The 14753-nt window shown below is 43.8% G+C and overlaps 1 protein-coding gene across 4 annotated transcripts in view; it reads right to left on the minus strand.

The window, feature by feature from the left end:
• Positions 1-14753, minus strand: part of elfn1a (extracellular leucine-rich repeat and fibronectin type III domain containing 1a) — a 69642-nt gene that overhangs the window by 53083 nt on the left and 1806 nt on the right. The window contains exon 1 of one of the 4 annotated variants that reach the window (XM_031566506.2): positions 12580-14752. The exons of the other annotated variants lie outside the window; for them this stretch is intronic. The gene's annotated coding sequence lies outside the window, so the exon portion shown is untranslated. Of the gene's footprint in view, positions 1-12579; position 14753 lie in introns of those variants that run through there. 4 annotated transcript variants of the gene reach the window in all.

Raw genomic sequence — 14753 nt, forward strand, 5'->3', positions numbered from 1 at the left:
ACACACAAACACACTCAGAGATACACCCATAGCAGATAAACACATGAAAAAACACACACACTCTCAGGAACACACACTTACACACACATAGACATGCACTACACCACCAAACACACACACAGAAAAAAAACACACACACACACACACTGACACACACTGTCACTAGGCTACATCCACAGAAATGTAATCAGAGGCGCTCTTTGAGCCCGATACAGCACCAGCGCTGAGGGTATTATGTAAGAGATAACGGCCCACAAAAACACAAAGGGTTTGAGCAGGTAATAACAAGCGCTAATTATGAGAGCTGTGTTTATGAGTGTTCCTTCCTTCTTCACGTAGAAATCTGTTCCATCTCGCTCGGAGCAATGCAGATAGAGCACATACACTGGACATGGGACGAAGCAGGGAAGCAAGCAAGATGAGAGGCTGTCTGTTCATAACTGTAAGTACTGGCACAGCATAATTAAGAAAACTAAATCCTTTCATCAACCCGGGGATTGGGGGGGATCTATGGAGAAAGAGTTCTGTTAGTTAGCAGCCAATGTGAGAAAGAGGCCTTAGAAGCACAATGACTGTGCACTTTGTGCGATCCGTGGATGGAGCATTGCAGGCAGCTTGCCTTGCCTCACCAGAGCCCTTGGCAAGCCTCCAGGAAGGTGCATTACACACTTCCACACTGTCTCCCTCCCTCATACGACACACACTGTGTGCCTTCCTCCCGCACCGCCAAAGAGGACGATCTGTGCTGCAGTCCCAGCCTCTGCAAGACTGTTTGCTCATGGAGTATTTTGCTGCTGTGAGAAAAGAACTAAGACAAATGCACTCCGCTCAGCCACACCAGGGACAGCCGGAGTAACCACATAAGCACCGCTTCTCTCAAAACAAGGCAGACAATCCCCACTGATAAATGTTTTAGCATCTCACAGAAAAGTAACTGCCTTCTTTTGTGCTGTCAAAAGGCTCGTGAAACTGAACTAAGAAAAACCGTGGAAACGTATTTTGAGTTATGATATTGACATTGTGTAAGTCTTCAAATCAATGTTTTGATGAGATTTTTTGGTTTCCTCTATGATGCCGTGGCATCAAGCAAATCTTACAATGAGGAGAAAATGGATGTGTGCACAGGAACACGAAAACATGAAAAATTGTGTGCTCCATTGTGTGCTTCATTTTGCAAATGAATCCTCTCAGAGAGGTACATCCAGAGGTCTTGGCAAGACATCAACAAATGGTTAAGTTAATGGCTACATGTTTCACAAAGCTGGAGTCCCTTTTTTCTGAATATCGAATACCATTCCCTGTGTTTCTTAAAAACCATGTTTTTTCACTTTTCTGCTATGGCATGAAGGCACTGCATTTCTTTTCTTTTTTTTCATTCTCTATTCTACCCATCGCTGTATAGAGAGAAGCTACCCTCTGGCAGTGTTTCCAATGAGATTGCTTTCATTCATGTTTGGAGAAAAAAAGACAGAAAGAAATCTCTTTTTCTGACTCCAAACCGGCAAACCATAGGGGAAAGAAATACGCCAGAGGACAGTCCACGGAGGGCCATGTGCGCACACCAAAAAAAGCCTGGCTAACGTTACCTGAGACCGTAGACTACCCAAGTAAAGCGTGGCTGCGCAGTCTACACTTAACTCCCGGGGGCAGGATAAGAGCACTGAGAGAGAGAGAGAGAGAGAGAGCCAAGGCTCAGAACCCGACTGGGGCCGACCTCCAGGCGTCCAGGCCTCCAGCCAGGTCCTCTCACAAAAGGCTTGCCATGGTGCCCCTGCCAAAGGCTGGAGGTGAAGGATGGCCATGGAAGGACTGTGAATCCCGTTACCTCACCCTGTCTCGAGCCACAGCCATGTCCCTCTACTCGTGCCTGTGTATTTCCATGGGCTCTACGCTATCTAATTTTAAACACGCACACATATGCTGGGACGTTCCGCCTCCGGAGATGTTCTTATTGTATGGCAGCGAATGGGTGGTAGGAACTGCAATGTTGCCTATTCATTCTGTGAAGGCTTGTTGAATTTTCAATAAATTTTATCTTCATGCAAATACTGCAAAATGTGCTTGATCACTCCCCCTTCACTCCTACTGCAACTGTAATACATATATATATATATACTACCTACTTAGAGAGCATTACAGTATTGTAATATCACCGAACGAGAAGGAATCACATTCTGAGACTGAAAGAAGGTGATGCTATTTAGTGGTGAAATCCTTAGGAAATAAAAAATCTCAGCCAATGAGAATATCATAAAACTTTAAGGTGTCACATGGCCTCTTCATGCTAATTCCCAACCAGCTAAGCTGCCACAACCCATGATGAAAGTAGGCAAGGTGGGCTTCGCTTGGAGCAGCCTGTCACAGGGGAGGGGGGCAGGAAGGGGAGGGGTGGTAGGTCTCTGCACTCACACTGAAGAGACAGAAGGGTTCCATGGAGGGAAGGTAACAGAGGTGCCCCCCACCCCTCACACACACACACACACACACACACACACACACACACACACACACACACACACACACACACACACACACACACACACACACACACACACACACACACACACACACACACACACAGGTCCTGGAGGAGTGTCTAGGAGCAATGGCTGTTACATATTTAACCAACCTCTCGCGCCACCGCTGGGACAGGTCATGCCACTGCTTGCACAGTGTGTCACCGCTTTCTATGAAAACATTCCCAGCAGACATGTCACCTTGACCAGCGCCGCATGACAGCTGTGCATGTGAGCATGTGGGAATGCATGCATGCACGCACGCATGCATCTATTTATAAGGTGGGAGTTGGGCGCTGGAGCACAGCTGGAGACTGGGAAGGTTTTCTGAGACGCAATGAGAAGTGAAAGACCCCAAAGCATTAATTAAAAAGCGCGCGGAGAACAGCTTCGCCGAAGCCAAAGATAAGCGTCTAAGCATGAAATCTAGATTAGATGACAAAGGATACAGCTATTTAGGTTACACTGATGAAGTAACGGGGACACTAAGTGGTCCAAACCGTTGGACAACTCTAAAACTTCCTCCCCCCCCCCATCCCCCTCTTTCCCGCTTGTTTTCCATCCCTTCTTCTCGCTTTCTCGTCTCACTGCAGCTATAATATGACCCCTCTGTTTGGAGTTTGGATAATGTGGATTTATATGGTGGTCAAAAAGGATTATAGCTTTTAATCAGACCCAGATCTTACAGAAATATCAAAAGGGAATTAATTGGATTTTCAGGCTTTTATGGTGTGCACAGCCTCCTCGTCCTTTGTGCTGAAGCCTACTTTACTTTAAAAAGCTTGCCTTCGCATTGTGTTTCCGGCGGTACACTTAAATGGAGTGGCGGAATAAAAGTCTTATTCAGAGCGAGACAAGAAAGAACGTCCAAAAATACAGCATGTAAACTACAGACAAACATTTCATTCAAGTCACACAAAAAGAATTTTCATGCTAAAAACAAAAGCTGTCTATTCATCGGAGGGGCGGGGGTCAGCAAAGAGCATAGTGAAGAACCAGAAATATAAATAGTAGCCGGCAGACCTAATCCAAAAAGAAATGAAGTCAGCATGTAAATGAGCTCAATTAAAATAACCATGTTATTGTGCACAGTAGTCTAGGCTGGTGCTCAGGGGGGCATTTTGTGTGTTCCTCCCGGATACAGAGCTCCACAGAGAAATTGAAGTTCTCCGAAAATCAATACATACGATAGTATTGTTAAGGCTTGTTTCTTTTTCCTCTCCATTTCCTTCCTGCTGCCTGTGACTTTGGAGGCCACCAGAAGAGATCCGTGTAACTAGTATTTCTCTGCAAACAATACAGAACAGTGTTGGCTGTGGATTTGAGCTCCTGAACTGCCATTTACCAAAGTGTTTTTTTCTTCTTTTTTTTTAACTGTGCTTCCATATTGGTCAAAACCTCTTGAACCAGTGGCTTTCTCCATGTAATTCAGCAAAGGTAAAAGCTAGGCTCTTCTCAATCTCTCCAAAGACCATGTAGCCCACCGTCTGCTGTGTCCCTCAGCCCACCCCCTCCCCGTTCTTTGAGGCAGCGACAGCTCGGCCAAGCTCAGGTGGACCACCGTGAACGTGAGACGCTGTAACTGACACGCAGGGCTTTACATGGATCGCCATATTTATCTCCAGGATAACACCTTGCACGCGCCGCAATCTGCCGCCCAGGAGCGTTCTGCTGCGTCGGGCTCTCTCCCTCCCCCCCTGCAGCTCTCCCTGTTCTCACTCATTGCTTCCATCTCTCCGTCGCTCCGGCTCTATTCCTTCTCTCCTCCTCACACCTCTCTTGTTTTTCCTTTCCTCTTCCTCCTCTCTTTCTGTGTCTCTGTTTTTCCATGTCCCCCCTGTCTACCCCTCTACTTCCTCTGTCTGTCCGCTCCTTCCTCCCGGTGAGCGCTCACACTGGGTGATCAGCACTCAGAGCTGATTGGTGCTGAAAGGGCGCAGCTTAATGAGGTACAGAGAGATGGTGTGTGTGTACGTGTGTGTGTTTGTGTGTGTGTATGTGTGTGTGTGTGTGTCTGTCTGTGTGTGTGTGTGTGTGTGTGTGTGTGTGTGTGTGTGTGTCTGTGTGTGAGACTCAGGGACTGAGGACACAACAGGTGGACTGTCAGATTGACATGCTGTAGCTGAGGGGTTGGATTGGGTGAGTGGGAGGGAGTGGGAGTGGGGGGGGCAATGATGACACCTCTGTTCCAACCAGCTGTCCAGCTGTCAGACCTGGGAGACCTGATCATTTAAAGACGGAAAGAAAGAAATGAGACAAGAATAGAGGAAAAAAAGAAGGAACTGAAGAATTGGAGGAAATGGAGAAGAAAGATAGCTAGCTTTGAGACATTGCACCTGCACTGGAAATGGCTTCTTGCCTTGAGTGCACACGCTGAAATCACTCTAGACACTTGGCTTGTAAGCGCATGAACCCAGCGTGCAAGAGTGCAAGTACCATCATTTCCTGACTGCTAACTGCCCAGTATATTAACCGCTTGACAGTCCTGTAGCGTGCTGCGGGTGGGCTAGTACAACGTCTGGGCGAAAGGCTGCTGTGTAGCCTCCCAGTGTGACTCGGGGTTGGTCTGTTTGGTGAATTACCATTTCGGTGGTGCATCCCTTTTGTGTCCAGTATGTGAGTGTGTGTCTGATGTCTACAACAATTTATGTAATTTTATAAAAAAAAAAAACGTATTAACCGTTACATGTGTGAGCACGAGAGAGATAAAGAGAGAGAGAGAGAGAGGGAGAGAGCACCAGTTACAGGGCTTGTCATTGATGGTACCTGGTGGTAGCTAGCCAGCTAATTCATTAAGTCCCGAATGTTTTCAACTGCTAGCAACGCCCCTGCCATTAGAGACTCTAGCAGCACAATGCAAAGGCCTTTTCAATTAACACACTTCAACTTGTTTTGAATTTACCTACTTTGTCGACAATAAATAGTAACAATGCAGGGGTAAGGTAGGTAGGTAATTAAATGAAGTCCCTCCCCCTTCTCACTGTGGTCCAGGAGGGAAGAAGGACTGGACTCCCCTACCTAAATGGTTGGGTCTGGATTCCCCCACCCCTTTGGAGGGGTCCAATTACCTTTTAATTGGACCCAGGTGGCCTTACTTAAGGTGCACCTTATTGTTTCATGGAGGAGAAGGACAGACTGAACATGCTGGATGGAGCTTGGACCAGGTACTAGACAAAACCTGAATGATCAGAGGTGTACCTGGTCTAGTATAGGCTTTAGTGTGTTCAGTTTGTGTTTGTATGTTTTGGGGTTTTACAAAAACCCCACTGTAAATAAATATAGCTATTTTTATGGAAGCCACTGTCTCCTGCGTCGTGTGTTCCTGCCTGCAACCCCATTCTACCAGGCTACATCCCACATGGTGAGATGGCCGGCGCAAGCGGTCTTTCACAGAAACACAAGGCTTCACTGATGTCTTTATTTCTTATTTGAAGCACACACACTGTCTGAAGTCACACACAAGCACAATGAACTAAAGGTAACCTTTACCTATCTTGATCGTACTTTACACCCTAGAGGGGGTGTAAGCTCCTGTGAATGATCTCTGTGTCTCTCTCGTTAGCATCAACATATAAATGTCATAACGTGGATATGTACCAACCGGTTGACTCTACGTTAACATTGGCCTTGCAAAGTTTATGGCTTTTTATAAAATTGGTAAATTTGTCAATATTAACACCACCATTAATGTGTTCCATCACGGTACAGTCACTTAGTTTACAGCACACAAAAAAACCCACATTTAAGTGTCCACTACCTCTTTAATTCAGTTGGTATGGCACTGTGAAGTTGCTGCCCTGAAAACTCAATGCTGTGTCCACCTTCATTACCCTGCAATCGATCATCATTGGAGAGGCCCACTTCTTTGGAAATGACTAGGCAGTGGTGTACATGCTTGCAACGATCCAGAGCAAAACAGCAAGTGACAAGCAGGAACGGTAAAGGGCCAGGGAGAGGAAACTAAATGAATTTTTTAATGAAAGTTTGTAGTTTTGTTGGGTGCTCTTGGGTCGGAGACACAGACGGCAAGTCCTGAAAGGCCCCTTTTTGACATCAGTTAAAGTAAAAATGTCTACAGTATCCATCATTGAAGTCATTTCAATGATGTATTATGAATTAAATCTTTAAATTGTGCGTTCATTCATAATAAATACATGAACAAATAAATATATAAACAGCAAATGCAGGTCATTCTGGCCTGATTTTATATGTTTAATCTTATGGACTTACAGAGGTCAAGTGAAACTTTTCTCTTTCTCAGCTGATTTATATGTCATATTCTGAGGATGCATTAAAAAAGATAAATCGATGCTCTGCTGTGCAGTAATTATGTGGGTTAGTTTGCCCTGCATTATGCAGCCCTTTATAAGCCATTTAGTGAGCATTGTTGAAACAGTGTAATTAAAGCGCACTGTCAAGTACACTGTATGAGTATTGGCATATTTTTAATAAGTACATGCTAGCATGTTTCCTCTGAGTTTAGAGGCAGTTGCTATGGTTACATTGCTCTCCCGGCTGACCAGCAGTACACTTCTCCACGCTAACTCCTGAGACGGATGTTTTCAGTCATTGAGATGCTTAAATGGGCTTCCTGTTGATGATTTAAAACAATCCCCAGCCTTTAATTATGGGCAGATGCTTGCGCTTAGGTAAGTACAAAGCCTGTGCCAACCAAATCTCCAATTTATGGACCATCTTGACAGAAATGCTTAGAGGCCTTTAAAATCTTAGGATGCATTAAACCTATCTTGGCAGCTAGTGTGAGTCTGAAGTCAATAGGCTTTAAGAGACATTTTGCTTAATTATCTCTGGGCCTTAGGATGTTGGTGTGGGTCCTTAATGGTGCCACAGACAGAAAAATAAATGAAAGACATTAGTAGGATGGTCGCTTTTTTCAAGGTTTGTTTGTTTGTACCTCACAGCATTTTACATCACTGGAATCTTGATGATTCCATGTCACCCCCCCCCCCCCCTCCATCTCACCCTTTCTCTCTATCTAGCGATCTATTGTCCATCAGAAATATTGAGATAAAGACACAAGCCCCACACGAATCCAGCCATTTGTGGGCACGTCTAACTGAGCGACTGCAATTAGCAATTAGCGCTGGACAACAGGTTACTGGTCCAGTTTCTGAGGGAGCACAGCCTCTGATAAAACCACCGGCCCTTTCTACGCTGTCAGTCCCTTTGTATAAAAGCCTCCTCTTGAATGATTGATACTGAGTGCCTTGTACTGTAGGCACGTGGTTCTGCGCTGGTCCATTTCCAGTCAGGGCAGAGTCTTGGGTAAGAACATGTTGCTTGTGTGGAGTGAGCAGATGCTGTGATTTAACTCTTTCATAAACTGGCCCCATAGGATACGTGATACGGCCGCCATCTTTAACTGCCCCAGTGCGGTCCTTCAGCCCGATGATGCCTTTTAATGGACTAGGAAAATGCCCACTGCTAATAGCCTCGTACACCTGTGCAGCATAACTTTCTATTATGACGCCAACTGTTAGATAAGGGTGATTAATCACAGTGCCAATGAAAACTATACACAACTTTGGGGCCATTGCACTCATTTAATCACTTAGAGCCAGATGTGATAAGGCAGTGGTGAGTGTTTGTAGGTAGTGGTAGCAATTGGGCATTGTAGCAATATTATGAGGTTGTGAGACTTTCACGAGAGGAGCTGTGACCAAGCATGTGCTGTTTAATAGAAGTCACTCCTCCCATCCCCTCTGACAGACCATCCCTAACAAACGTACATCTAGGGACAATCTGTTCAATCTCATCTTCACACACACACACACACACATACACACACACACACACACACACAAAAGGCTCTACTTGTAATCAGGAATGTTTTGATGAAAATTCAAACAGTGCAGCTTTTATCTCCAATTTTGTTGACTCAAAAAAGCCCAAATAAAAAAACCTCTTTGATATCTTTCAACAACAACAATAAGCTGTTCCCCTGAACGCATCCTTGACTCCTCCCATGGTGTTTGAATGGGGAGGTCAGTAAACCAGCCCAATCTGTTAGTCATCGCCTGTCACGGAGGAAACATGCCCCCTTTCATTCCATTGCAACTGACAGGAAGACGAATCTGTGGGATATAAAAGAATAGTTTCGCTCTGTGAAGAGGCCCCAGATGACCCGCCGATGATGCCTACAGTGTTCTCGAGGATTGGCACAAAGGGGAGATAAATCAATGTGTGATTTATCATCAGAGACTGATAAATCATTTGTACCAATCAGCAGGCCTTGTGGCATCAATGGAAAACATCGGCAAACTGGGGGGGAAAAAAACAAAAACAAAAACAACAACGTATCATTAGCAACAGGATACACCATACGTCATGTACAGTGTGTGTTTCTTCGTTGTGTCAGTGTGCGCAAAGCACATACATCTTGACACTGCTTGGCATGTTTCGTTTTACAGGGTGAATTGCAGGAGTTTACAAATGTGCAACAGCCACATCTGCAAGGGAAAAGCACCAGTTGAGACATTACTGTAATAAGCTCTGTAACTATCAGACCACAGAATGTATTGACTAATTAATGTATTTCTTTGGAAGGCTTGGGAACATCCCATAGCAGATGGCCATTCGACTATCTCCATCAAACAGCACCTGTTCACAAAGACTCCAGATTGCTGAGCGCTTGTGACTTCGGCTCCCACTAGTGAGGATGATCACTGATAGGACTCGCCGATTTCTCAAATCTCTTTTTGTAATAAAACAGAATGATCCTCTTACACCTATTCTTGTTTTTCTTTGCAACACGGGTTTTGGTTTACGTCCCAAAGTGACGTTCCCGGTTGCACTGCAATCTAGCAAAGAGGAGCCTGGCTCACTTCTTGAAGGAGAGCTGAGCTACAGCTGAGAAACTCAGTGAAAGGAATGTGAATTGAATACCACTTCCGTATAGCTTATAACAAACTCGATATTCCCAGCTCCAGCGAGTCTTTTAGGCCATCCCAGAGGATACTTCTCAGACTGGTTGCATTTAGTTGCCATGTGGGAAAATTCAGCAAAGAAAATATTCATCTTATCTCATTTCAAAGAAATCCTGACAGCCTTCCTTTAACATAAATACATTTGTGTGAATTATTTTGAGTGCAGTGGAATGAAGAATTATTTTGGACTTTGCAGACTTATTTCTAAGGTTTGTGATTCCCATGGGGGCTAATTATAGTGATTGGTGTTGAAAAAAGGAAGCACTTTTCTTAAAATATGCGCGCGTATGAAGTGAGTGTGTGTCAGTGCAAAAACAAAAGTAATTACAAAATGAGAAAAAAAACAATGTGGGTATGCCCAACTATATTTAATGGAAGACAGTTACTCAAGACAATTACCTAAAATAAAAATCTCTCTTTCCTCATTGTCATCTTGTTTCAGTCTTGGGTATGCAGTAAACAGACCTCATAAATATTTCCACCTATACAGCTTTTTTTTAATTACAATGTACTACTTGTAATTATGCAGCGGCAAACATGTTTCATATTCTCTGAGACATGAGTTGAGCTGCTTGTATAACATACTCACACATTCTTCTGGTGAGAATTCTTTGCTAGAGACACCAGGGCAATATCCTGGAATGTTCCTGACATGCATTTATATCTCGCCGATTCGCTCATATTAGCAGTTACCAGCCAGTAATTGCTTTTCTAGTCTCCTTCCTAACACAATAATATGGCATTATCATACATGATCAGTAATAAAGGGCCCAAGCTTCCTCCAAATGCAAACAAACTATTTGGCATCGTATCCCTCAAGGCCTCATTCCGTTCTCGCTATTCTTGTTGTATTTTTGTCCGACACTACATAGACGTTGCAAATGCATAAACCGATAAGTAAACATTGTGACCTATCTCTACAAATAGCTCTGCAAGAAAATAAATCCTATTTTGGCAGAACATGTCACTTCTTCCCACTGTACCGCACATCTTGGCACGATCTCACAATAGTTTATCATACTGTATGATGTTGGTGACCTTCTAACCCCGAAAACTCTGCAGTCTCTTCTATCTGCAATGTGTGCATATTCTCCCATGACAGCAGTGAGAGAGAGAGAGATAGAGAGAGAGAGAGAGAGAGAGAAAGAGAGAGTTGAATAGCAGTAAGAGAAAGGGAGAGGGAAAGAATGGAGAGGGGAGAGCAGAAAGATTTCACATTAGAGGTATACACACATGGAGAGAGGAAGAGTGAGAGAGAGAGATTTTGCTCCGGGGTTGGTCGAGTGAGGAACGCTTTTTGCTTCACGCACTCACTCAAAAACTCAATCAATAAAAGAGCCTCTGAAGAGAGCATTGACAAACCTGTTATGTATCACTGGCTTTAATGGCTCCTCATGCACAGCATATTCATCAAGCCCCGGATGGCAGCCCGCGGGTGCCCTAGCACAGCAACCCAGCCTCTAATTACTACACACCGAGCACTGCAGAGGAGGTTAGGCCCGCGTTCAATACGCCCCAGCGCCGTCAGTTGCAGAGCGCCGGCTTGTTTGCCGTGGGATTGTGTCCCATTAGAGGGCAGCTGCCAAAGGCAGATCAGCTTCCACGGTTAGTATGAAGTCATTACTGGACCATAAGAGCGCTAATTAAATGGTAACTAATCAAGCCTGTTCCACTGGACAGCCACCAAACTAAGATCCATCACCCAACTCCCACCTGGATGGAACACATGGCAGTTTTCCTGTCTTTATGGCTGTGCTGTTGGACGGTCTCCTCTTGTATCACTGATGCAGTGGCACACTCATAGGGCCATAGCTTTTTTTTTGCATAACTTTGATACACCCTACCATGACGTACTAAAAAAAGCTTTGGAACTATGCCCCTGACCCTGTGCCCCATCTTGGACCGAACAAGTTCTGTCATTGCCATCTTGCAAAGAGAGCCCAACAGTTTCATCGAAATACATTGCCATCTTTAAAAGGACAGGCATCAGCCCAGCAACTGCAATATGCAGCTTATGAGTCACACAAGCTGCTCATTCAAGGTGAAGTTGTTAATGTCATTTGTATGCTTTCATAGAGATACCATCTCCACAGTCGTGTCATCTTCATAATGATGCGCTGAAAGAAAACAGCACCCAAAAGGCAAAGGCTTAAATGAAATTAGCTGTGCCATGTTTAGCCTTATCTGCAGCAGACAGGCATTTATAATGTCCAGAATGTCTTTCATCCAAAATGGACATGGAATGGAATGTGTCATCTTGTTTAAAATCACTACACAATGTGTAAGGTTTTACAGGCTGGTATTGTGCTTCGTGCATGGATGTATATTCCATGAGAGAGAGGGAGAGAGAGAGAGAGAGACAGAGAGAGAGAGAGAGCGAGAGAGAGCCCACAAGCCCACATGCACCTTAATCCACAACCTCTCCCCGGAAATCAGAACCTTGGACAGCTCCTTCATTCTCTGTCCTGCCTGGAACAATGGTCAACTTCTTTCTCTCATTCAACTGATTTTTTGAGCCAATCCCCTCAATTAACTCCACGAGAATTGTCCATTTTACTTCTCTTAATACCTTTGGCCTCTGAACACAACACCCCCTCAGCCTACCTTTAAAAGCGTTAAGCCCCCCCCCCCCCCCCCCCCCCCATTATGGGCGACCTGGCTATCTCTCCTTTTCACTACAACTACATATTTCCATGGGCTATCTCGCTTGGGATGTCTCAGAGGGCTCTGTCTAAAAGAATGACATACATACATGAAACGTTTTGTCCTTTTGCGATTACTAAGTTAATATGTTCACTTTCTAGTTGCAGTGCTATCCTAAGAACACTCGCTGCATTTTGATATTACGAGGTTTTTAACATTCTTGTCAAATGTCTGGTCTCGTATTGTCCGCCTCAGGGGATTACGACATACCTTCATGATTCTTCACATTTTAGAAACAGAGACAAGGGAGTTCATCTTTAGGCACAATACAACGAAAAGGTTTAAAAAATATACAGTTCTTTTGAGATAAAACATAGAACATGTACTAACCAAACTAGTCTATGCCGTCACACAACTCCAACATATTTCTGCAATATTTCTTTTTTTTTTAAATCGTCACCGGCATTACTTACATTTATCGGTGAATATCAGTGCCAATTTTCTGGTAGACAGTGCCACTAGGTCACAAGAATCGGGAATTCCAAGAAATGCCCAGTGCTCCGTAATCGACTCGGACCTCTTTATCCCAGCACTGAACTGAGCCGAAATTTTACGATTTGATTATCCCCTTTGAGTAGAGCTTTAATAACCATCGCATGTTCTTATTCGTAGACTTAATTCTGATTCATGAGCATAATTTACCTCCTTGGACCTCAGTTAGTTTGCACAGTGATTTGGAAAAAATGCCGCTCTTCCTCAATGACAGACGTGTTCAGAAGTATTTCATTTCTCCTATCAGCGTTCAATCAGTGATGCAAGACTTCGTGGTCTTCAACATCCAGACATCCCTCTTACGAATACCGTTATGGGTATATGTGCATCAAACATACTGTACGTCCTGTCAGGTACGTGTAATTTGCAGCAGTGTAAACAGATAGTACGTTTAATTTGTGAGCTAAAACTAGTCATTTAGGAGGCGCTTTGCTGCTATAAGTAACCTAAAATGTCCAACAGCAAGGTGCTCAGCAGAATCGTATCTCCTCTTCCATCCCATCTTGTAACGCGCGGTCTCTCTCTCTCTCTCTTTCTCTCTTTCTCTCTCTCTCTCTCTCTCTCGCTTGCTCTCTCTCTCTCTCTTTCTGTATCCGCAGCACGATCGCACTCTCTTCCACAAAGAGCCAAGCCAAGGCAACTTGCATACAAAACAGCTGACTCAATCTTCAAGCTGCATAATCAAGATAAGAAAGACGGAGTGAGACGGAGGCGCACAAGTTAGTGAGAGACAGCCGACAGCTCACAAAATCACTAAGCAACACGGCAGTATTGCATAAAGTATATATGAAATGCCCATTTTCTCGCACGTAAACATGCTGTTGCTCTTACAAACCATATTTCCTAAACATAAAATGTTAATCTAATGTCGCCAACGAAAGACCATTCAAATGAAAAGTCCATCAGTGTTCCTCGACGGCCTCCGTGGCTTTTATTAAACCTTATGAGAGTAACTTTCTGAGTGTTTCCTCCGACCTGTTGCACTTCATCGGACACAGACTGAGATTAATTTAGCGCATTAGTCGTAAACTTTTATTCTCTTTATTTAAAAATTGTTTGCTAAAACAGACTCGGTAGAACTTAAGTACTACTTGTTCACCTTGTTTTGGTACATGAAATCTGAGCAATCCTCCTCTTTCGAGGAAATCTAGCATATAGCGTATTTAAATTTTTTCACAACATGCACCGAGCTAATCGTTCGACAGAGATGAATGCCATTCCGTTTATTATCAACAAATATGAAACTCGCCAGACACCGGAGCTGGAGACAACAATCGTGCAAATGGATGTAAGATTTGGTGTGATATTGGTGTGTAAGCTTGCACCGCATATCTCTGTGATATTGTCGCAAGTATTTCTAAGTGAATGTCTTGTCCTTTTATTTGAAGAAGCATTATAGTACTGATGCTGGTACCATGACAGGCCAATGTTATTAGCAGATACCCTTACACGTAGCCTACAGGCTTAAGATACGACGATAGCGCTCATTACATGCGGTTATGTAATGTAGTCAACAATACTTAGCTAGTTAGGGCGTCTTTTGTTCAAAACCTGAAGTACCCACAATGGTGATCTTGCTCTCATGAAAGTTTCAAAAACACTATTCGCTCCTTTAAATCGCCTTTCAAATACTCGCTTTCGTACGTGCGTATCTAAGGAACATCTGATGTAAAAGTTGAAGGGTTAAATGCATGCGTCACTCCATTTAGCGTCAAATTAAATGCACGAATAGAGAATAACTCTGTTCCACAAACATAATTAAACATCCTTAAAGTGTGTATAGGCAGTCAGCGGTTTACATGTACAGTATGTTTAGGCTAAGGCTTCGGAATGTCAGAGCAAACGATTTCCCCAACAGCAAATAACCAGACAGATCGCATAGCACATAGCATAACTTGCAGGTTTGCAACAACCCTGTTTAATTCTATGCCCAGTGATAGACTAAAGCAATAAACCAATGCATAGTCAAGTAAATACAACTTTCAGTGTTAGAGACTTAATAACCTATATCTAGATTCTCCAAATGCTAGCTGATGCCAGCTATTGCTGTTACATTGTCAGATTTCGACATGCACATATGAGACTTCGCACAGTA

This window comes from Clupea harengus, chromosome 1 (genome assembly GCF_900700415.2).
Source record: "Clupea harengus chromosome 1, Ch_v2.0.2, whole genome shotgun sequence".
Taxonomy (NCBI): domain Eukaryota; kingdom Metazoa; phylum Chordata; class Actinopteri; order Clupeiformes; family Clupeidae; genus Clupea; species Clupea harengus.